The 21,404-nt window shown below is 40.2% G+C and overlaps 1 protein-coding gene across 4 annotated transcripts in view; it reads left to right on the forward strand.

Annotated features, from left to right (window-relative positions):
* The first annotated feature begins 380 nt into the window (after window positions 1-380).
* Window positions 381-21,404, forward strand: part of LOC109461782 — a 57,059-nt gene continuing 36,035 nt past the window's right edge. Inside the window, exon 1 of one of the 4 annotated variants that reach the window (XM_019758183.1) lies at window positions 381-492. The gene's annotated coding sequence lies outside the window, so the exon portion shown is untranslated. Of the gene's footprint in view, window positions 493-5,239; window positions 5,344-8,023; window positions 8,387-19,110; window positions 19,129-21,404 lie in introns of those variants that run through there. The other 3 variants (XM_019758185.1, XM_019758181.1, XM_019758184.1) reach the window with 3 other exon arrangements.

Raw genomic sequence — 21,404 nt, forward strand, 5'->3', positions numbered from 1 at the left:
AGTGTTAACTGCCTGGAATTTCATACTTGGGAATGTGAGCATAATTAACATAACTTATTCAAATAATGGCCTCATTTGCATAATTGATGAGGCATTCTTTGTTAATACAAGACTGTATTTTGGTGTAGAATATGATCAACAGATATAATTCATGCAATTGAGAATCCTACTTGCATAATCAGGGGGATTAATGTATACCTTCTTAGTCATAAGAAAGTCATTTGGCGAAGGTATGAGATCGTGGAACTCTAGTTACTGTATGATACCAGACATTCGCGCTACCGGGCTTTCCACCCGAGGCTATGTCATTATTTCGTTTCCATAGCAATTAAGACTAATTATCTAAAGGATGTTGTCTGTAGACTGAGACAGCTAAGTGACTGACAAGTCAGGTCCCCTCTACTCGAGAGCGTTCCGACGTTTCGACAGTGGTTCTTCGGCTGGAGGCAGTCCCACGACCCGGGCCAGTCCTGTGTGTGTGCCGTGCTGAAGGTACGTTCTTGAGTTACAGTAACCGTGATTTTACCTTAGAAACAATCAGTAGGTAGTAAGGCTAGGGTTGGGAAGGTTGCTAGGTTGGGGCTGTCCGAGGCTTCATGAATTTTACATGTACATGTATACCATGTTTGTACCAGCGTCACCAGTCTATATCTCTCGGACCTCCTACAACGCTACACTAGACATGTGTCTAAATACTATCTGATCAGAGTTGCTTACATGTTGTTATGACTGTTCTTAACGTAAATAAGCTTCTCGCAAATGACGCCAGATCTACCTGAAATTATATCCCAATGTTTTGGTATTTGGTTCGGCATACCGACCTACTTCTGCGTCTACAAATGAGGCTAGGTCAATGGCTACATAAAACAATGGAAATGCCCACTAGAAGAAAGGCAGCGTACATATGGGTCCCGTTGTTAGCGTTGTTACTGTTGTTGTTCGTTCTATTGTTCGTCCTTTTGTGGTACACGTTTCTTTACATGTAGTTAGTTAGTTCTCCCAACGCCCGTACTGTATATATACATGTGCTAGGTACTTCATAATTCTCTATCATTTGATCGCTAGATTTTATTATTGCATTTGCATAGCTTATTTTTTTATCCCTTCTTTTAGTATAAAACGTAATTGTCTTCGAAAAGCGTTCTAAAGCCTAGTTCATTTCAGCACAACAGACTAGCTAGAGGCAGTATAATCAGGTCTATTTACATTGTTAAGCACACATGACGTGTACTGCTTCCTTGCTCCAAGCTTACAAGTTACATTATACGAGAGATCCCTCAGATGTCAACAGTTAATAGGAAGAAACCTCGGCCAAGAGTCTATGAAATATCGCCGACAAGTTGATGGCCTGAATGTTATTTAGGGCAGACACCACATTTGCGTTGTGCAGTAGATGCCTCTTGAAAATGGCGATTGTAGTGCCTAGTTAATACCTTTAAAAATCCTTTTTTTCTCTTGAAAGTTTTGGTCCATTTTGGAGATTTTTTGGGCTGGAAGGCACAGGTAGGGTCTAAACTTTCCTACATTGGTCAGGTTTTGTTTATTTCACCAGTTTAGTGGGTGTAATGAGAGATATGAGTGGTTAGGTCTTGTCTGGCCAGGCGGATGGATACCATGAAAAATTAGTACAAAGTTGAGGTTTTCTTACTATCATCAGCTGTGGCGGGAATTTTAAATTGTCGACCCCCTGTTTCCTTTCCATTTTTGGGAATCAGACCCTTGTGGCTACTTTGTGCATAAAAGATTTTGAGATTGCATTATGGGCAAGTACTTTCATGAGTACTTCTAATAGTGTATTTAAGCATGTGTTTCTATGGCCAGTTCTAATAGTACTGTCTTCCCTTTAGGACACGGCAGAATGTTGATAAATGTACGGTATGAGTCTGCTTACACACACATGCTTGTGAAAATTGCTTGGTCGTCCCTTGGTTGTCCTTTTAACCTCTCCTCCGTAGCCGAAGTCCAAGAACATCACACACTATCACGAGCTTACTACGTCGGATTTTGTCGCCGAATTTCAAAGAATAGCGACTATTTTTTTAGCAAATGTACACTTAATAGCACACTGGGGCTGGATTGCCTGCAAAAATAAAAACACACCTCTAAATGACCTCTAAAAACTCACGATGATCGAGAGAACAACTTTTAGTTCTTCGCGGTAGTTTGCTCTGTTCCTATGACATCAACTGTGAAATTATGTTAGCCATACACAAAATAACATAGCAGAAACAATGTTCTAGCTACATGTGTACTGTTCTGCTTTTCCTTTCTTCTGGGATGGGAGTTTTGACTCACGCGTCAACTAGGTCTCTTATGAATCCACATTTTTTTCAAACGTCATGTAAAATACCTTTATTTTTCATGTAGATGTGGCTGAGAGAATATAAGTTGTGCCTAACTTGAGTTCGCAGTCACTTTGCCTGTGTCCCTTCATATTACACACAAACTCCACATAGAAAAACGCAGACACAACCACACTCCTCTACAGCAAAGGATCTGCCAATTTCGTAATCTAAATGATATTGAAGATGAATGCCATTTTGTAGTTGACTGCACATTATATAGAAATGAGAAGGATTCCCTCTATACTTATGTAATAGATAAGTTCCCAAGCTTTAGACATATAGGCAGAATAGAAAAATTCGAATTCCTCATGAAACTTGACAAACCATGTATCATTAGCTCAATATGTTAGCACATCTTTAACTGCGTCAAGAAGCGAGAAGAAGTTGAACCTGTAAATAGTACATCACATTAGTATGTATAATATGTAAGTGTCATTGATGTATTCCTTTTCTCTGTTTATCAACGACCTGTACCTAGCTTGTTAGAGCACAAACGTACAAAAAAGATCTTTCATTCAATTTTAAAAAATATTACTGTTTTTCTGAATTTAAAAAAAAGAGCACACGGCTACCGCCGTCAAGGAGGTTGTCTTAAGTCTCGAGGGACCCACAGACTCGTCCGATGATCTATTTTCTTGCTAGCTGTGTGACAGGTCTCGTATATTGGGTGGTAAACATGTTGGTCATGTTGGTATAATTCCAGCCTCCATAGCATGCCAAAAAAACGTGGGGGTTGGGGGGGGGGTCTTTAGGGGGTCTTTGGGGCTTTTATGTGCTATTTTCTGATTGCATATAGACAGCATAGCCGGCCTGGTTTAATTACCCCCGTTTTTAGAACAGAATCAGAAAACAGCCGAAAACCACCAAACCCTTAGTTCTATAAGCCTGCTACGGAGGCTAGTATAATTCAGATACTCCATACCCTTCGTGACATGACCACTTCGATGTTACACAAAGTGACATGTCCATATCTAGGATTGCTAACTTCTCCGCCCCACTATTTACTTGGTGTTCTACTTAAGTCAAGAGATGTCTCACAGCTAAGGCCACACCAAATTAATTTTATGGATGACATCCGCGCGCGCATTGATTTTCGCCTGTTCTCAAAAAAAAAATCACGTCCTCGGAGGCTCTAGGCCTGGGTAGTCAGTCAGAAAAGCCAGCATGTGCCGGCTTGTCGTGTACGTCACTATGAACTGCCGCAAATTCAGAATGCCAGCTTTGTATTCCTGTGGTTTAGCAGCATTTTTATGTTTGGCCGGAATTTTTTTTTATTCGCCCGCGCGCACTAGTTTGGTGGTCTTCAGAGGATGTTAGCCATAAAATGAAGTAGGTGTGGCCTAAGCACTTCCTATCCCCCAGTGTCCCAATAAAAGTTAAAATAGAGTGTCTATCCTCAGTGATACCACACAGATCCAATAATTGACCGAACCAACAACTTGTACCGGTCGGTAAGTATGGTGATTTAGGCCACAGCAAGTAATTTTTATGGATGACATCAGCGCCCGCATTAATTTTCGCCTGATGTTGGAAAAAAAAGAAATTTTGTTGCCTTCTGACAGTGGTCACCATGCCAAAAATGTGCAAAGATGTCTGTTGACAAGCCGGAAGGTGGATGGCAGATAACTATAAAGAGAGGAGACAAGACAAGGCTCTGATTTAATGTTTTGTTTCTTACTTTGATGCAGTGATATGTGATGATGGCTGTGTATATGTGCTGTTCACACTGAATCAAAACCATTTGTACAATGATTGAGTCAAAATTTTAAAAGGTAGTAACCTTGTTTTTTTTCGTCCCGCCTTGTTTTTTTTCGCCCGCTCGCATTAGATTTTGGAGTCTGTGGAGGATGTCATCATAAAATTTACTTGCTGTGGCCTTAACTCTGCCGTGTAGTTTGGATACGTTTATGACTTTATGGGATAAAACCTTCTGTTATATTACTTGAGAGACGAAGTTATCGAAGTTCGAGACATTTACGTAGAATATACAGTACGACCGCCTGTCAGCGAATTTTAGGACATCGGTATTATATATACGAATATATAGCAGACAAACTATGTAATTATGTTTCAAAATGTTTCAAAAAGAGAGAAGAAAGGGCATCTAACAGTAGACGATAGGTAGTATATAGTATTGTTATAATGTATGAGTTCTAGCAATTAGCATTAGAATATAGCGTCCCAGTATGCAATACTCATGTTTTGCATACTGCATGTCCTCTTGTGCATTTAGCCCTTCTGGGCAAGAACATGCAATAAAGATTCATATCATATCATATCATATAATATCATATCATATCATTATATATAGGTAACGAGTTGAACAAAATATTTACTGCCATAGATTATTTCATTTTACAAAGCACCCATAAAAATATCCAGACAGGACAAAATATAGACATGCCAAATATATACAACGAGTTGCCTTCACATGCAATTTGTTTGGCCCTGATCGAAATCATTCCGGCTGACTGAACGAAACAACGAGTTTGTTTTTCAAGCGTTACGAAATTGAAGTTAAACATAGGTTGATCTGCGTCAATATGGAGTGTTGAGATCTTGACTGTTAAGAGCATCTCACAACTGTAAAAACAAAGAGATTCTCCCACAAGACGTAACGCTTACGTAGGTGTCTGTAGACGAACGTCATACGTTACCTGTACCTGCCAATGTTTAACTACACTTGCGTACGAGCTCCAATGGCCCGGGTGCCTCGCCATTGTTCTGCGGGGTCCAAACTTAGTTTTCTCCCTCGGGGCCTGTATGAAAATTAGCACATGTGCGTGTGAGAAAAGAGGGAGGTGGCTAGATAGTCCCCAGGTATGGGTCAGTGCGTTTGGATACACTCCGAATATGTCGCCATTTTGAGGAGGGCCTAATTAGGGGAAATTCGTAGCAAGATATCTTTGATTGAATCTTAGACTTGACCTTGGTGTCTCCAAGCTGACTCGCTCGACATCTGGTTGACAGACTAACGGCGGAACAACACCAGGATAAGGTGGGTTAGATTAGATAAGATTTAGATCAGATCAGACAGCTATGTCCTGTAAACAACATGCAATTAATGGCGTCCAAGCTAGTATTTACCGAAACCTCAGAGAGCACATGTCTATGAATCATACTGTAGCATAGTTGGCCTCAACCCTCTTCTATGTGGGAGCCTAACACCACGGCCACCTTACATGTAACTCTAGTGCCCTAATCCTTGATACAGAACGCAGTGCTTTAATACATAACACTAGTATCTGTATCTGTATCAGTATAGCCGGTATAACAGCCCTTCGGCGTAACACACCAGCTTCGCAGGCACGCGGCGAAGCGGCAGCTAGCTATATCACACCGAACGACTTGTTACACTCAATCTTTGCACATTTGATTGCAGGAGTTGTTTAAAGCTTTCTAGTGATGATGCCCTAACTGTGCTTGGTGGCAACGAGTTCCAGTCTACGATAGTTCTGGGGAAATACGAGTTTTTGAATACCTCAATTCTTGGTTTATAACTCTGATTTTTGAAGGCATGACTCTTTCTTGTTCTTTTCTGGGCTAGTATCAGATACTTAGTGGTTGGTACGTCCACCTGCCTATTAGTCATTTAGTAGACTAATATCAAGAATAGAACAAATAGGGACGAAATCTTGGTATTTGAAGGCAGGTAGACACAGAAACTCGCTAACTTTCTAAAGCATACATTTTCCCATATCGCCGCTCTACAACCACTTGTTTATCTGAGAAACCTACCAGTAAGATTTACTATTCCAGCTACGGCACGTAAAGTGTTTGGTAAGAAACGTCGTGACGAGGCATGATAAAACATGCAGTTTTCTTTTACACGAAATTTATCTCGTGGATGATTTCATTTAGAGCTTCGGTTTACGAAGTTTCCAAGGTAGACTAGGCAAAGTTAGAGGCTATTTTAATACCTGAATACAACCTAGTCTTTCCTCCTTACACGTTAGTTATAATGTACTGGTGGTATGTCGCATTACATCGACCTTAACCTTGATAAAAACATGAAGGAATACCGGACAGCCTCTATCTGCCTGTGTAGGTTAGGCCACAGCAAATAAATTTTATGGATGACATCCTCCACAGATTCCAGATCTAATGCGAGCGGGCGAAAAAAAACAAGGTGGGCCGAAAAAAAAACAAGGTTCTTACATTTTGAAATTTTGACTCAATCATTGTACAAATGGTTTTGATTCAATGGGAACATCACATATACACAGCCAACATCACATATCACTGCATCAAAGTAAGTAAGAAACAAAACATAAAATCAGAGCCTTGTCTTGTCTCCTCTCTTTATAGTTATCTGCCATCCACCTTCCGGCATGGCAACAGACATCTTGGCCTATTTTCGGCACTGTCAGAAGGCAACAAAATTTCTTTTTTTTCCAAAATCAGGCGAAAATTAATGCGCGCGATGATGTCATCCATAAAAATTACTTGCTGTGGCCTTAGTTTCCGTGTGTAAACAGAGCTAGAATGGCCCCCTGGTTGTAGTGACCTTGAGTTCACGGGTAGTTGCAGGCTTCCTTCATTAGGGTCAGTGCCTTGACCCGGTGCCCCGGCCCCATTCTGTCGCAATGCTCATGTTTGTCTTTACCTGATCTACAATACTTTCCTTGTCTTTCCAAAACATTAGGTTTATGTCTACAAACTTTTCCTAATCATCTGTTTCACCTATGCCCCCCGAAGGTCGGTAGTGAGAGCCTTTATACAAACATGCCACCCAGGTTTACATGTACCATATAACACCCCATTTTTAGGCCACTGTGCTTAACCTGGTTAAGACAATTTCCTCTAGGGTTCAGTGACTTATAGCCTCCATAGCATGCGAAAAACTGGGGGGGGGGTCTTCAGGGTCTTTGGGAGCTTTTATGTTCTATTTTCTGATTGCATATAGACAACATAGCCGGCCTGGTTGAATTACCCCCGTTTTTTTAGAACTGGGCTAATCAGAAAACAGCCGAAGACCACCAAACCCCCAGTTCTATAAGACTGCTACGGAGGCTAAGTGACTTACATGTTATATTCTATGCACGAGTTGGCCCCACGTCCTACTTCGACCCAGTTCCAGTTTATATTATTGGCGCACTGGACAGCTGTACTTGACCCCAAATAGCCCTTCTCGAAAAGAATAGAGGGGATTAAAGTTGAAGAGAACATCGATTTCTGAAACATATATGTAACACGTTACGTCAAATGCAATTCTTCTACGTACAAGTTTGTGTAAAAGTACATGTATAGTGAAGTTAAACCAAAAAGCAGCCATGTTTATATTGCAAGTTTTGTAGGAGAAAGAACGAAGTATAAACAAAGTAGTAGTTTGTATTGATATTTTTATATACAAACAAAGTAGTAGTTTGCATTGATATTTTTTATTTATAACGAATAAGTGAAGGGAATCATTCTGCATTTGCTTGCAAATGTTACCACTCTAGGTGTAGGCAGAGCATGTGATACTTGGCACCCTGTAGGTGGGTAACAATTGTGACAGTCAAACCCCTACAACGTTTCATATAAACAATTATTAGCAAGAATTTGTTTGTACGGCAGAGTAATAAATTAATAAACATGTGCTTCACTCAAGTTAACGTGATTTCATACGTCGTAAAACTGACATAGTAACAGACTACATTTATTTGCACACCCCGATTCATTTAAAAAATGGTACATTCCTATACCCAATACTCACACGATGCAATCCCCAAAGACAGAACACGATACCCTATCTCTGAACTGTGCCCTGGCTAGGCGTGGTACACTGTTTCTGTGCTCCCAGAGACAATATATCGGTTATTACTAAGGTCTGATTGAAAATCCAGGCTTGTATGCTTCAAGTTGGACAACAAAAACTGCACTGACTGTACCGTGTGTATCCCGCCATTTCCTGGACCTTTTTCTGTGCTGACTTCCTCTTCAGTTCTTGTTTGGGTGGACTGACTGAGACAGCGAAATTCGCATGTCATCTACTCACAACTGTGAAAGAATTTCCTTCCTTTGACCCCCGATGTTATGGGCACTGGATTTTCGTCATGGTAAGATATATTTCTTGATTTGTTTATTTGATGTGTTCAATGTATACAGACAAAACAATAGTATCTATATAGAATATCAGAGAATATTCCTTTATGTGCTAACGTTACATCGGTAGAAACTCGTGACAGATTGAAATCGTGACAGCCCAAAGTCTAAAACAGTATACGCTGTATGATATACAATATTATATTACCCAGCCCATGTACATGTACGGTAAGGAAATACAGATTAGTTATGTCAGTGATAGTGCTGATAGTGGTGTGTGGGGGTGGGGTGTGTGTTTTGATACTTGACGTAGCATGTTGTTCTGTTTCTCGTAGCATGGCCTTTTAATTCTACGGATTGGGTTGTATTCTTATTCTAGCTTCCCATTTTCTTTCTTTCTTCCTTTATAAACCCAAAATCATAAATTTCTGCCTTGCTTCTCGCTAGGTTTTAACGACACAAACTTGCTTTTAAAACCTCGAATTCACTTCCACAGTTGTTACATACCCAGTGGCCTTTGCCATGGCCACCAGCATGGGACCAACGTGCGGAAAAACTGTTCCACATGTATCACTACGCTTCTGGGTCTTTCTCTACTACTAGTATTCTCTGAATTTCAGGGCTCGAAATTCAATTTTCGGAATAGGTGCACTGGTGCACCCAACCTAAAAAAAATTAGGTGCACATAAAATTATTTGGGTGCACCATATAAAATGAAATAATTAGAATATCAGCAAAAACTAGTTATGTTTCATTTTTAAGCAAAATTAGTAGAATGATTTTATCATTTTTCTGACATCTGCTGTATACTACTACTCATTTTGACTTACTTAAACCTACAAAATTTTGAGTGCACAGCTCCAAATTTGGGTGCACTATGCTGCAGATGCACCCAGTATTTCGAGCCCTGCCTGGTTATACTTTTATCAGGTGACGCTATTGACAGTTTAACATTTTTGGAAAAAAAGGAGGATTATTTTGGTTTCAAATTTGTCTCATTTGTTTGAATTTACGCCGATCGGGACTGTAACGTTACTAGTAAAATTTAACGTTACCTTGGTTGTTTGTAGCTAGTCGTAAGTTTGAGCCCCCCCCCCCCTTCCTAAACCGTTCCAGATTTCATGTTGACACCTGATCGCTACTGTTTGGTCTGACCGTGTGTGAGCTTCAGTTCTAGGCCAAGGGCAATATCTGTGTTATCGATTATAATTTAATGTAATGTGAACTAAGAATAGAAACGGCCACGTTGTTTACCTCCTCTACCTCTACGTAGAATGGAACAATGTATAGAAGGAGGGGGGGCAAGGAATCAATTTTGTTTACTTTTATTTACTTTTCTATGAAAATATTGGCTTCGGATACTAACGTTACATTTTGTAATGGAAAAAGGTTGACCAAGGTAAGGCAACTGAAGAATTATTTCAAAAAAAGTCATATGTTGATGTTTTATGAGTCTGAGTTTCGTTGTTGTTTGTTTTGTTAGTAAAGGTTTAAATAGAGGGTCAGGCTTGTGCGACCTCACGTGTACATGTTTATCTCTGTAAGGTGTCGACATGTGTCCAACTTCCTACTCTAGTGTTTTGACGTGGGACCAGTAATCTTTAGTCCTTACATGTGTCTGTCTGCCTTTTCGTAATTGACCCTAGACGAGTGGTGTAATAGTTGACGTGCAGAGCGAAATTAGGTTTTGCCCGTTCTAACTACGGCTGTCTGCCCTGCATTTGACCCTATCGTACACCATACCATATTTGCCACATTTCCTATTGGATGAAGGTTCGGTTTAATTTTTCAGCCAGCGTTCTTTCACAGACAATCCCAGTTTTTTTTAGTTCACTAGGACGACAAAAGTAACGTGCGTAGACCAGTGGTCAGCGACCCTGCCTCTAGACCAAGTGGTTGGGAGTTCGAATCCCGGCTCACCCGCAATGCACGCTACTGGAAAGGGTCGCAGTCCCTAGGACGGGACGTTAAGCTGTGGTCCACTGTTCATTGTGCTTGTCGAAAAGAGCTAGTGGCTTTTCCCGGTACAATGAACCTGTAAATACTGTGCATAGCGTCTGTCTTCTCTGTCAGAACCAGTGGAAGATATTAGCTCTCCCGTGAGCTAAAACTGGATCAAGATCACGTTCAGATCACAACGTGCACATGGTTCTTTCGTATGCAGCAAACATGAATAGTTGACTGGCGTGCAAAGCAAAATTAGGCTTAGTCCAGTCTTCTGCCCTGCATTAGACCTATCGTATAGCCTTCATAGCATGCAGAAAACTGGGGGGTTTGGGGGTCTTCAGGGTCTTTGGGAGCTTTTATTTGCTATTTCCTGATTGCATATAGACAACATATAGACAACATAGCCGGCCTGGTTGAAAACCCATTTTAGAACTGGGCTAATCAGAAAACGACCGAAGACCACCAAACCCCCAGTTCTATAAGGCTGCTACGGAGGCTACCTATCGTACACCACACACCACAGACACGTATGTATAAAACAGGTCTTGAAATTTATCGGCATTTCCTCAACCATGAAACGTATTCTAGGTTTCCAAACGATAACCTTTTCCCCTCTGTTACCCAGTAATAGATCACCCTCCCTCATACTCAGTAAGGCCAGACAGTTCAAGTGATAATCCTCTAACAGATTCATGCAAAGTTACAGTAATTGTTTCACGTTCCGAACAGTGAAAGCCATTAAAAGTATAATAAATGGTTGCTGGGTGATGAATATCACATCCACACTGTAAAAGTGTAATGCATGAACGCGGCAAAGACATTAAATGTCTCTGTAACTTTTTATCGCTGCATACGTTACATGTATATCGTTACAGTGCCAGGTCCATAGGTCACAATACAGACGATACAACAGAAAGTCTAGTCTAAACTTAGCAAGGTCAAATTATCTTGGCGTTGTGGACAACATGTCATGTAGCCTGGTATCCAGTCTGATCGTGATTGGGGGTATTGGGGTGTTCAGGCAGGTTGTGTCTTCGGGGGCTCTAAGAGCTTCCCCCGCCCAGTGCAACAGACCGTCCCGGTAGGAGTGTTACGCTAATCAGAGACAGTATGCTTGGGGATTGGTTTCCCCCCAACACGATATGTTCGTGGAGGGCTAATTAATCTCTCGTGAAATACACACCGGGAAACCTATGTGAGGCGGGCGGGCCAGAGCTCTTACGGCCCCGACCACGATCAGACTGGATACCAGGCTGGCTACATGTCATGGATACCTCGAATCTTACGCGAGAGAGTGAAAAAAAAATTAAGGAACAGGATTAGTATAATTAGCAATTAGCTATAGAAAAGAATGCAAGAATTTTCAAAATGAATATATTCATAAATCAGTGTTAGAAATACCCATCAGGCATGTTCAATATTTCAGAAGAGAAATTATGCAACCTGCAATTTTGCAGACTAAAAAAATCAAGCTATGGGTTGATTGGTGTTTACCACTGACTCTATAACATGCAAGGAATTTTGCATGTGTTTTTCAAATTGCAACATGCAGTTGTATATATGCCATGGGTTTAGATCCGGACTTTAAGTGTGTATTTGCAGAAATTATTTCTGAATTGCAGAAAATAATGAGATTCTGCAATATTGCAGAACACTGCAAAAACGTATTTCTACCACTGTAAATATTATAGGAAGTGTCGATTGGGCACTGAAATGGCGTAGCACAGCCTCTGCTAGGCTTGCAAACTGCACTCCTCTAGCGGACTAACTCCCCCGGCATGTTATCCGTCTATTTGGCCAATTTCTACTCTTTCTAGCCACCTTTGAAGCCTGGTAGAGGCTAGCGTAGCAAATGATATATTCTATTCGTTTCTAAAGACACGGGACACTACGAAAGACAAATATAGCTACATAAAAGTTGTTTTCAGTCCGTACTGCATATCTCACACACATGACACTGACTTCTCAATTCCTGGCACGTCTTACTGAGGTAAGACTACGAGTATAAGCACTTGTGAGTATCTTCAACATCCCTCAAAAGGAAAGAGTCATCCAAACATGTCACTATTGTGTTGGTAACGCATGTAGACATGATCCGTACAGTGCTAGGCTTCGTTAGCAATGTGTACAGAGTATACAGTGCAATTTTGCGGAATACAATTTTACGGAATACAGTACAATTTTACGGAATACAGTGAAAGTTTAGTATACAGTGAAATTTTACGGAATACAGTACAATATATATTAGTATACAGTGCAATTTCACCAAATTTCACTGGTAAAATTGCCCTGTATAATAATACGATTGCACTGTATTCCGTAAAATTGCACTGTATACTAATACAATTGTACTGTATTCCGTAAAATTGCACTGTATATATATACTAATACAATTGTACTGTATTCCGTAAAATTGCACTGTATATATATACTAATACAATTGTACTGTATTCCGTAAAATTGCGCTGTATTCCATAAAATTGCACTGTATACTCTGGCACCCCTGGTGCAGAAGTCTCGGTCGTTCTGGCACGTACCTGGGCACGTACAGTGGGGTTTATTTTTAACCCGTGACCTTAGTGACCCCCGTAACGCTTGACTCCACCCCAGACGTCAATCAAACACAATAGGCGGCTTACCTGTGGATCAGGGGTGAATGGGAGGTGGAGGCTAAACGTTCCGACATTATTACTCAACTGTTGACGAATTTGTCCTGTACCTAGCTCCCCCGTAATCTTGTTGACTTACGAGATTATGATCATGTTTAGACGAGGGGTTGTATAAAAGTTTGACAGTATAATGTTTAAGACACACTTATGTTTGCCTGTGTATGGTTCAAATCCGTATCTTAGGCCACAGCAAGAAAATTTTATGGATGACATCCTCCGGAAACTCCAAATCTAATGCGAGTGGGCGAAAAAAAAACAAGGCGGCCGAAAAAAACAAGATTCCTACATTTTAAAATTTTGACTCAGTCATTATACAAATGGTTTTGATTCAGTAGGAACATCACATATACAGCCAGCATTACATATCACAGCACCAAAGTAAGAAACAAAACATTAAATCAGTCTTTTCTTGTCTCCTTTCTGTATAGTTATCTGCCATTCACCTTCCAGTATGGCAACAGACATCTTTGTTCATTTTTGGCATGTGTGACCACTGTACGAAGGCAACAAAATTTCTTCTTTTTTTTCCAAAATCAGGCGAAAATTATTCCGCACGCTGATGTCATCCATAAAAATTACTTGCTGTGGCCTTACGTTGACATAGTTCACCCATGACTAGACATGTATTTCTGACACAACCCTTGAAGGCGGGACCTGTAAAGTCAAATATAGAACAGAACAATGGCAGGTCTGTGAAGAAAAGGGTGTGATATGATTTACCATAAAATTAACGAATTGTTATGGGAGCGGCACTTCTGATGTGTAAGTAGAAAGAGTCTGAATCACAATGACATTGTTGACATTTTGTTTATTTGTTCAGTGACCTTGGAGCTTGACAGACGCTTACCACGTGTCTATACTGTTTGTGTGTTTGTGTGCATGTTCAGCAAAGCTTGGTTGTAACTCATATCTGTGCCTGTATCACGTATCTAGATATATCAGTAGACCGACATCTTATTGTTCTACTGATAAGAATCAACATTCCACCCCAGGTATTTCACCGTCGGCGACAGTAGAATGGGAGGGGGGCTTTGATGATAATTACAGGGTCTGATACATACCATGCTCTATCATGATCGTCTGAACGAGCACACACAATGAACATTTAAACATTTATCTTATAGCGAACAGTAACATATCAATTAGTGGGTTAGCTACGTTTTATCTGTGGGACTCAAAGATTACTTCAAAGATTATATACTTGAGCAAGTGTGAGTACGGTTGCTTGTACATGTACTATATATATATATGCGAGGGTATCTGTTTAGTCTAGAAAAATGCAAAGTGTATCAAAATTAGACAGTATATGTTCGTTACTGTTATTATCAATATTATTATCAATATGCTAGAAACCCTTTGCTCGTCTCCTTTTTTATTCCTATTTCTATTTCTAAGACTTCTATTTGAAATGTTTTTAGCCTCTGTGATTGTTTTCAAGTCTTCTATTTGAAACATCTTCAGTAAGGCAAAGGTCAACTATGATGACGTTGAAATCGTTCTGTTTTGCACGACAAAATGGCGCCAGGCAAGTAATGGGCTGGAAAAAGATTGACTTTTGACTTTCCTTCTTCAAAGAATTGGAAAGAAGATGAGACGAGCCGATAGAGAAAAGATAATTGCTCATTTTCGTCGTAATTGCTTCAGTAATTATATGTAGGTTTAGCATCAAGGGATGCTTCGACGTGTTTTGACGAGATTGCTGGTCAAAGTGCGTCACCAACTTCAAATGCGAGGTTACTAGATTTGCGGGGTATATAATTTTATCAGAGTTAAATATTGAAGGAAAGATAGAAATATTAATAGCCATAATTTTATCAGATAAAACGTCCACGACCACGCAATGCCGGCGTCCAAAACCTATAATTTTACCATATTTCATATTGTCTATACTTGACAACATATAACGATAAAGAAGTAAGGCCAAAGCAAGTCATTTCTATGGATGACATTAGCGCGCGCATAAATTTTCGCCTGATTTCGGGAAAAAAACAAGAAATTTTGTTGCCCTCTGACAGTGGTCAACATGCCAAAAATGGGCGAAGATGTCTGTTGCCATGTCGGAAGGTGGATGGCAGATAAATATGAAGACAGGAGACAAGACAAGGCTCTGATTTATTGTTTTGTCTTTTACTTTAATGCATAGATGCATTTCAGTCCTGCTATATGCGATATTCACTGAATCAAAACCATTTGTACAATGACTGAAAACGTTTAATTTTCTGGAACAAATGAATGCTGTAATAGTTGTCAGTAAAGTTAGCACATTATATGTATCATTTCTGGCTTAACAGAGTAACATCTGTGTCCATGATACCACTAGGGTCCATAATATCGCCACCTTGAGAAACAGTGTGCTTAAAGATATTTTTGCTGCAACATACCCTAGGTATGTACATTTGAGGTGTGCAGGAGTGCATACCAAAAGTATGTTGCAGTAAAAATATCTTTAAGCACACTGTTTCTCAAGGTGGCGATATTATGGACCCCGGTGATATTATAGACACAGATGTTATATGTCAAATATGAAAATGTAGGAACCTTGTTATTTTGGCCCGCCTTGTTTTTTTTCGCACTTGTCTGCGGAGGATGTCATCCATAAATATTACTTACAGTGGCCTAATGGAAGATATAACGACGTTCTCCCGATGTGATCCTACTGACTTGCACAAATTGAAAATACGTCTGCTGACAAAAAATGAAGGCCCTTCACTGGCAATTCATGTTCGAGGATCAAAAGTCTAGAAAAGCCATGAAGTTTTGTAATATTTTAAACCACACACGTATAACTCAGGTATTATATTTCTGGCATGCCTATTAAATGAAACCGTTTCAATGTACATTTGTAATTCATAAAGACTTGAGGCGAAACCACCTCACCCTCTTACGGATATATCATATATTATCTTTCAAGTTTTTCAATTCAGTCTACGCTGGGCCTGTTCCACTCCACGGTTTCTGAAGTTGGCTGTAATCCTTTTGGACACGGTCCTATCACCGAAAGTCAGTGGGTATTATCACTGGACGTGAAGCTATACATATATGCCATGGGAATGCCGCTTGGTGACGAAATCCTAAAAAAAACTTAGCGTGATATTCCACAAAACACATGTGGAAAACCTGCAATCAAGCTACTTTCCCTGAACTTCAAATGTATAGCTTATTATGTTTACCGAAGGAAAACATCTTGTTTTTGCTCAGTTTCCTCTTCCTCTTCTTCTCCAAACACTAACCTTACACCTGGCCAATGACCTGATTTGTTAACGTCTGTCACCATGGTAACTGGTGTTGGGTTACAAAATGTTGCAATTTTATATTAGGAGGGATTTACACTCCTGTCTGACCATATATATAAATGTAGTAAGAATTAACAGAGCAGACCATATGCAAAGGTAAACATTATGCATTTACTTTCCAAACATTTTCCATCATTTTGTCTTGATTTGTCTAATTTTAGTTAGTTGCATATCAATCAATAGTTCGTGCTTATAAACCTGCAATTCCCCTGCAGTGTCTTTAATAGTGTCACTGACGAAAGGTAGTGGATACTACGTGAAACGTCTGACCGTTTCCAAAATCATATCCAGTTGCTTGAGAAACTGCTTTTTGGCGTATCTTATTATTTGGATGTCTAACCTTCACCGACGTGATTTTGCGTAGTTTTCTGGGTGGAACGTCTGGGTGCCAAATTCGTGCAGACGACATTAGGCCACAGCAAGTAATTCTTATGGATGACATCAGCGCGCGCATTAATTTTCGCCTGATTTTGGAAAAAAAACAAGAAATTTTGTTGCCTTCTGACACCATGCCGAAAATAGGCCAAGATGTCTGTTGCCATGCCGGAAGGTGGATGGCAGATAACTATAAAGAGAGGAGACAAGACAAGGCTCTGATTTTATGTTTTGTTTCTTACTTTGATACAGTGATATGTGATGTTGGCTGTGTATATGTGATGTTCCTATTGAATTTAAACCATTTGTACAATGATTGAGTCAAAATTTCAAAATGTAAGAACCTTGTTTTTTTCGGCCCGCCTTGTTTTTTTTCGCTCGCTCGCATTAGATTTGGAATCTGTGGAGGATGTCATCCATAAAATTTACTTGCTGTGGCCTTAATCATGTCAATGGCATCGGCACAATCTGTAAGCAGATTGCTAGGGGTTATATTTTCATGTTCCCGTGCGCTTTGCATTTCATCCAGCGACCCCGTGGCCCCAGCATGTGCTGAAATGTATTGCGAAACAAAAAATGAATACGGGCTTTCCTAGCCTAGTTTAGTACCTTTGCCAAGGAAGGGGAGCTTGTGCAATACATTATGTTGTGAACTGAATATAGCGATCTCTTTATGTGTGCCTAAATTTATGTTTCTCGTATTTGCTTTTACAATTGCACAGCTAAGGTCATCATAGCAAATCAATTTTATGGATAGCATCCTTCGCAGACTCCAAATCTACTGCGAAAAAAAAACAACGCAGGCCAAAAAAACAAGATTTCTACATTTTCAAATGTTTGCATCATAAACCTTGTTGAACAAGAAATGATACATACGTTGTGCTAAGTTTACTGCCAACTATTACAACATCCATTTGTCACTGAAACAAAATAAAAATAAGTTTTCAATCGGTGTACAAATAGTTTGATTCAGTAGAAACATCACATATACACAGCCACCATCACATATAAAAGGACTAAATACTTCACTGCATCAATTTAGTAGTAACAAAAAGTCAAAACATTAAATCAGAGCCTTGTCTTGTCTCCTCTCTTTATACTTATCTACTATCCACCTTCCGGCATGGCAACAGACAGCTTTGCCCATTTTCGTAATCTCCAAGCAGATCCCTCTCGGTGGCAAAAAGACAGTATCAAATTGGCCCGACAGTATCCATTAGCCAGAGAAGGTCCACAGCAGTTGGTGGGGGTCAGGACAAAAAAAAACGGCCATATATAAAAATGTAACGATCATTCCCGGCCCCCACAACCTCTGCTTGGAGAGTACATTTTCGGGATGTTGGCCACTGACATAGGTTAACAGAACTTCTTCTTTTTTAATTTTTTTTTTTTAAATCAGGCGAAAATTAAGGCGCACGCTGATGTTATCCATAAAAATAACTTACTGTGGCCTAGCCTCTGAAGTCGTGGCAGACGGAAATAGCACGGGCCGTATCACAGCGCCATCGATACCGGCATCGTGTAAAAAGCCCTGCGTAATCTAAAGGCCGTCCTCGTTATACACTGTTGATTGTAAATGTCTCAGATTTAATGCTTCCCAACGGCGCGATAGGCTGGTTTTCATTTCTGTAGTTTCCGCTGAATCACTGTCGGGGTGTGCAAAAACATGGAAGGGTGAGCCAAGTTCAGTAGTGTTGTTCGTGTAGGAATGATAAAAGGCGTCCCGGGTAGTAGGGTAACTGTGCACTTGTTGTATGTTATTACCTTCGCCAAGAAGGTAATTTCAGTAGCGTTTGTCCGTCTGTTTGTTTGTTTGTTTGTTTGTTTGTTTGTTTGATCGTCAACAGCATAACTCAAGAAGCTTAATATGCATTGTCATGAAACTTGGTAGGTGGGTAGGTCTTGCTAAGACCTAGAAATGATAAGATTTTTGGCCCCCTGGCGGCTTTTGTTGGTACTGCAGCAGAACTTCCGGTTTTGATATCTCACGATCTGGACATGCATATGCTAGGGTCACGAATTTTGGTTGGTAGATAGCTCTTGAGGTAGGGAAGAAGTGATATGAGTTTGGGCCCCCTAGTTATTAGATCCGATCGAAACAAAAACACCTGCTATGAAATAATTAAATCAATGAATTGGGACTTACCCAAAATTTTTGGCTGACTCCATCAACCTTGTTCACGGAATGGACCCGTGTACTCTTGGAACGTGACGTCAGAGACACGTGACCGTAGTAGCGGGTCATACGTGCCAGATAACTTGTGTCGCCCCCGTCTCTCGTCTGTGCAAGAGGAGTGAAGGAGGCGGTCCACATAAGACCTCACAGACCTACCCTGAACAGAGACGGGGGGCGACACAAGTTATCTGGCACGTATGACCCGCTACTACGGTCACGTGTCTCTGACGTCACGTTCCAAAGGTTGACGGGTCCATTCCGTGAACAAGGTCGAAAGAGTCAGCCGAAAATTTGAGGTAAGTCCTAACTCACTATAGTGTTAGCCGTTAACGTTTAGTCTTTATTTCATAATGACTTGAATCAACACATATGAGACTTTCATGCTAAAACACCTGCTTTATAAGATGCACAATTTAGCGACACACAAACAAATTGAAACCCAGGAAAGATACGGTTAAAGTAGTAGTTAAAGTACACTTCTAAGCAAAGAAATTTTAACACAAGCCGTACGTGAAAGCCTTTCGTACTTTTTTTTTATTTTTTATTTTTTTATTTATTATAACATTTAGTAACAAGACAGGATGACGACATACTCAAGCTACAATGCTTATGTTTGTGTCGTCATCGTTACAAAAATATATACATGTAGTTACAAATACAGACATGCAAAGCATAAGAGTAATAAGGTAGACTAAAGTAAGCCGTATTATAACTAAGTCATATAATATGTATCAAATATATAACAGTATATGCAGATAAGTGAGTAAGTAGGCATTCCAAGTCAATCAACAAACTGGTAGGATAAGAAATTGATGGTTACTCAAATCTTTCCGTTTCTTTTATAAACAACTGTGATGCTGTAAATGAGGTGATAAAGTTTGACAAATACCAATAACAAACATCATTACATGTGTTTACATGTGTTCATAGTAAATCCCAGTCTGGAGTCTCAGTTACTCTGAACAGATAGATGTTGTTTGACAAATACCAATAACAAATATCATTACCTGTGTTTACATGTAAACACAACTCAGCAATCTATAAACGATATGGTATCTTCATGCAATAATCTCCTAATGGTAATTTCTGTCAATTTTGTGGACTATAATCTTTTTCTCATTAGCGCGTATTACAGATATACATGTATTTGATAATGCTTGTATGCAGATTATGTTCATTATCATATAGTCCCTTTGCGGGGCTTATCAACTTATCTCACCTTGTCTCCCTTATATCACCTTTGGTTACTGACCTACTGTTTATTTATTTTTTGCTACTGTTTATCAAAACAGCTGACAAATGTTTTGATGTGTAAATAGTTTTTAACAATAACTACTGTGAAGTGAAAATAACTTACACTGTACGCTACAGCGGTTGGAGTACAGTTGGAGTGAGTAGCAGAATTTACACATGTTTAGATAGGGCTCAGGGTACATGGCAGGTTCAAGCACAGTAAAGTATCAATCACTAGGCACCGTCAACCTCCGGAGGCTTATAGAACTGGGGGTTTGGTTAGCCTCCGTAGCAGGCTTATAGAACTGGGGGTTTGGTTAGCCTCCGTAGCAGGCTTATAGAACTGGGGGTTTGGTTAGCCTCCGTAGCAGGCTTATAGAACTGGGGGTTTGGTTAGCCTCTGTAGCAGGCTTATAGAACTGGGGGTTTGGTTAGCCTCCGTAGCAGGCTTATAAAACTGGGGGTTTGGTGGTCTTCGGCTGTTTTCTGACTAGCCCAGTTCTAAAAAAAACGGGGGTAACTTAATCAGGCCGGCTATGTTGTCTATATGCAATCAGAAAATAGCACATACAAGCTCCCAAAGACCCTGAAGACCCCCCAAAACCCCCAGTTTTTGGCATGCTACGGAGGGTAGATGCGTACCCTTGTAGAAAAGACTGGTAGAGGTATTGAATGGCTAGCCTCGTCCACTCTTCTGAATACATTTGTGATAACTATTTGTAGATAACACTAATCAAAAATTGTAAAATATGCCCCAATTCAGCTGAAATGGCATATTATCTGTTGTGTTGTTTCACTATTGAAATAACTGTTATTCATTCATTCATCTCAAATTTACACTGGGTGCCAACTTGGCTACTAGTATCGGGCCGTTAGCCATTTTCCTTCGGCAGCAAAGAGCCCTTCGCCCGCCTATCTAAATTACCACTACGGGGGAGTTGAGCCCGAGGGGTTTGTCCGGCCCTATTACTGGATGGGAGGCGATACCAGACTAGTAATAGGGCCAGTAATAGGGCCGGACAAACCCCTCGGGCTCAACTCCCCCGTGGCGGTAATTTAGATAGGCGGGCGAAGGGCTCTTTGCTGCCGAAGGAAAACGGCTAACGGCCTGATACTAGTTTGGCACCCAGGGTATCTCAAATTGGGTCGAACTACAAAAATGATGCATATCACTATTTGTTTGTTACAATATGAATATATGATATCTTAACACTTATGATTGAAGACCCGAGCGCCATACGATACTGTTGTCCAAAAATAGTAAAAAATATCCAAGTAATTTACCAAAACGACGCTTTCCGCGAGTTTTTATTTTCATTCATAAAAATACGCCGAAAAA

The sequence above is a fragment of the Branchiostoma belcheri genome, unplaced genomic scaffold (assembly GCF_001625305.1).
Source record: "Branchiostoma belcheri isolate BF01 breed outbred unplaced genomic scaffold, Haploidv18h27 scaffold96, whole genome shotgun sequence".
In the NCBI taxonomy this organism is placed as follows: domain Eukaryota; kingdom Metazoa; phylum Chordata; class Leptocardii; order Amphioxiformes; family Branchiostomatidae; genus Branchiostoma; species Branchiostoma belcheri.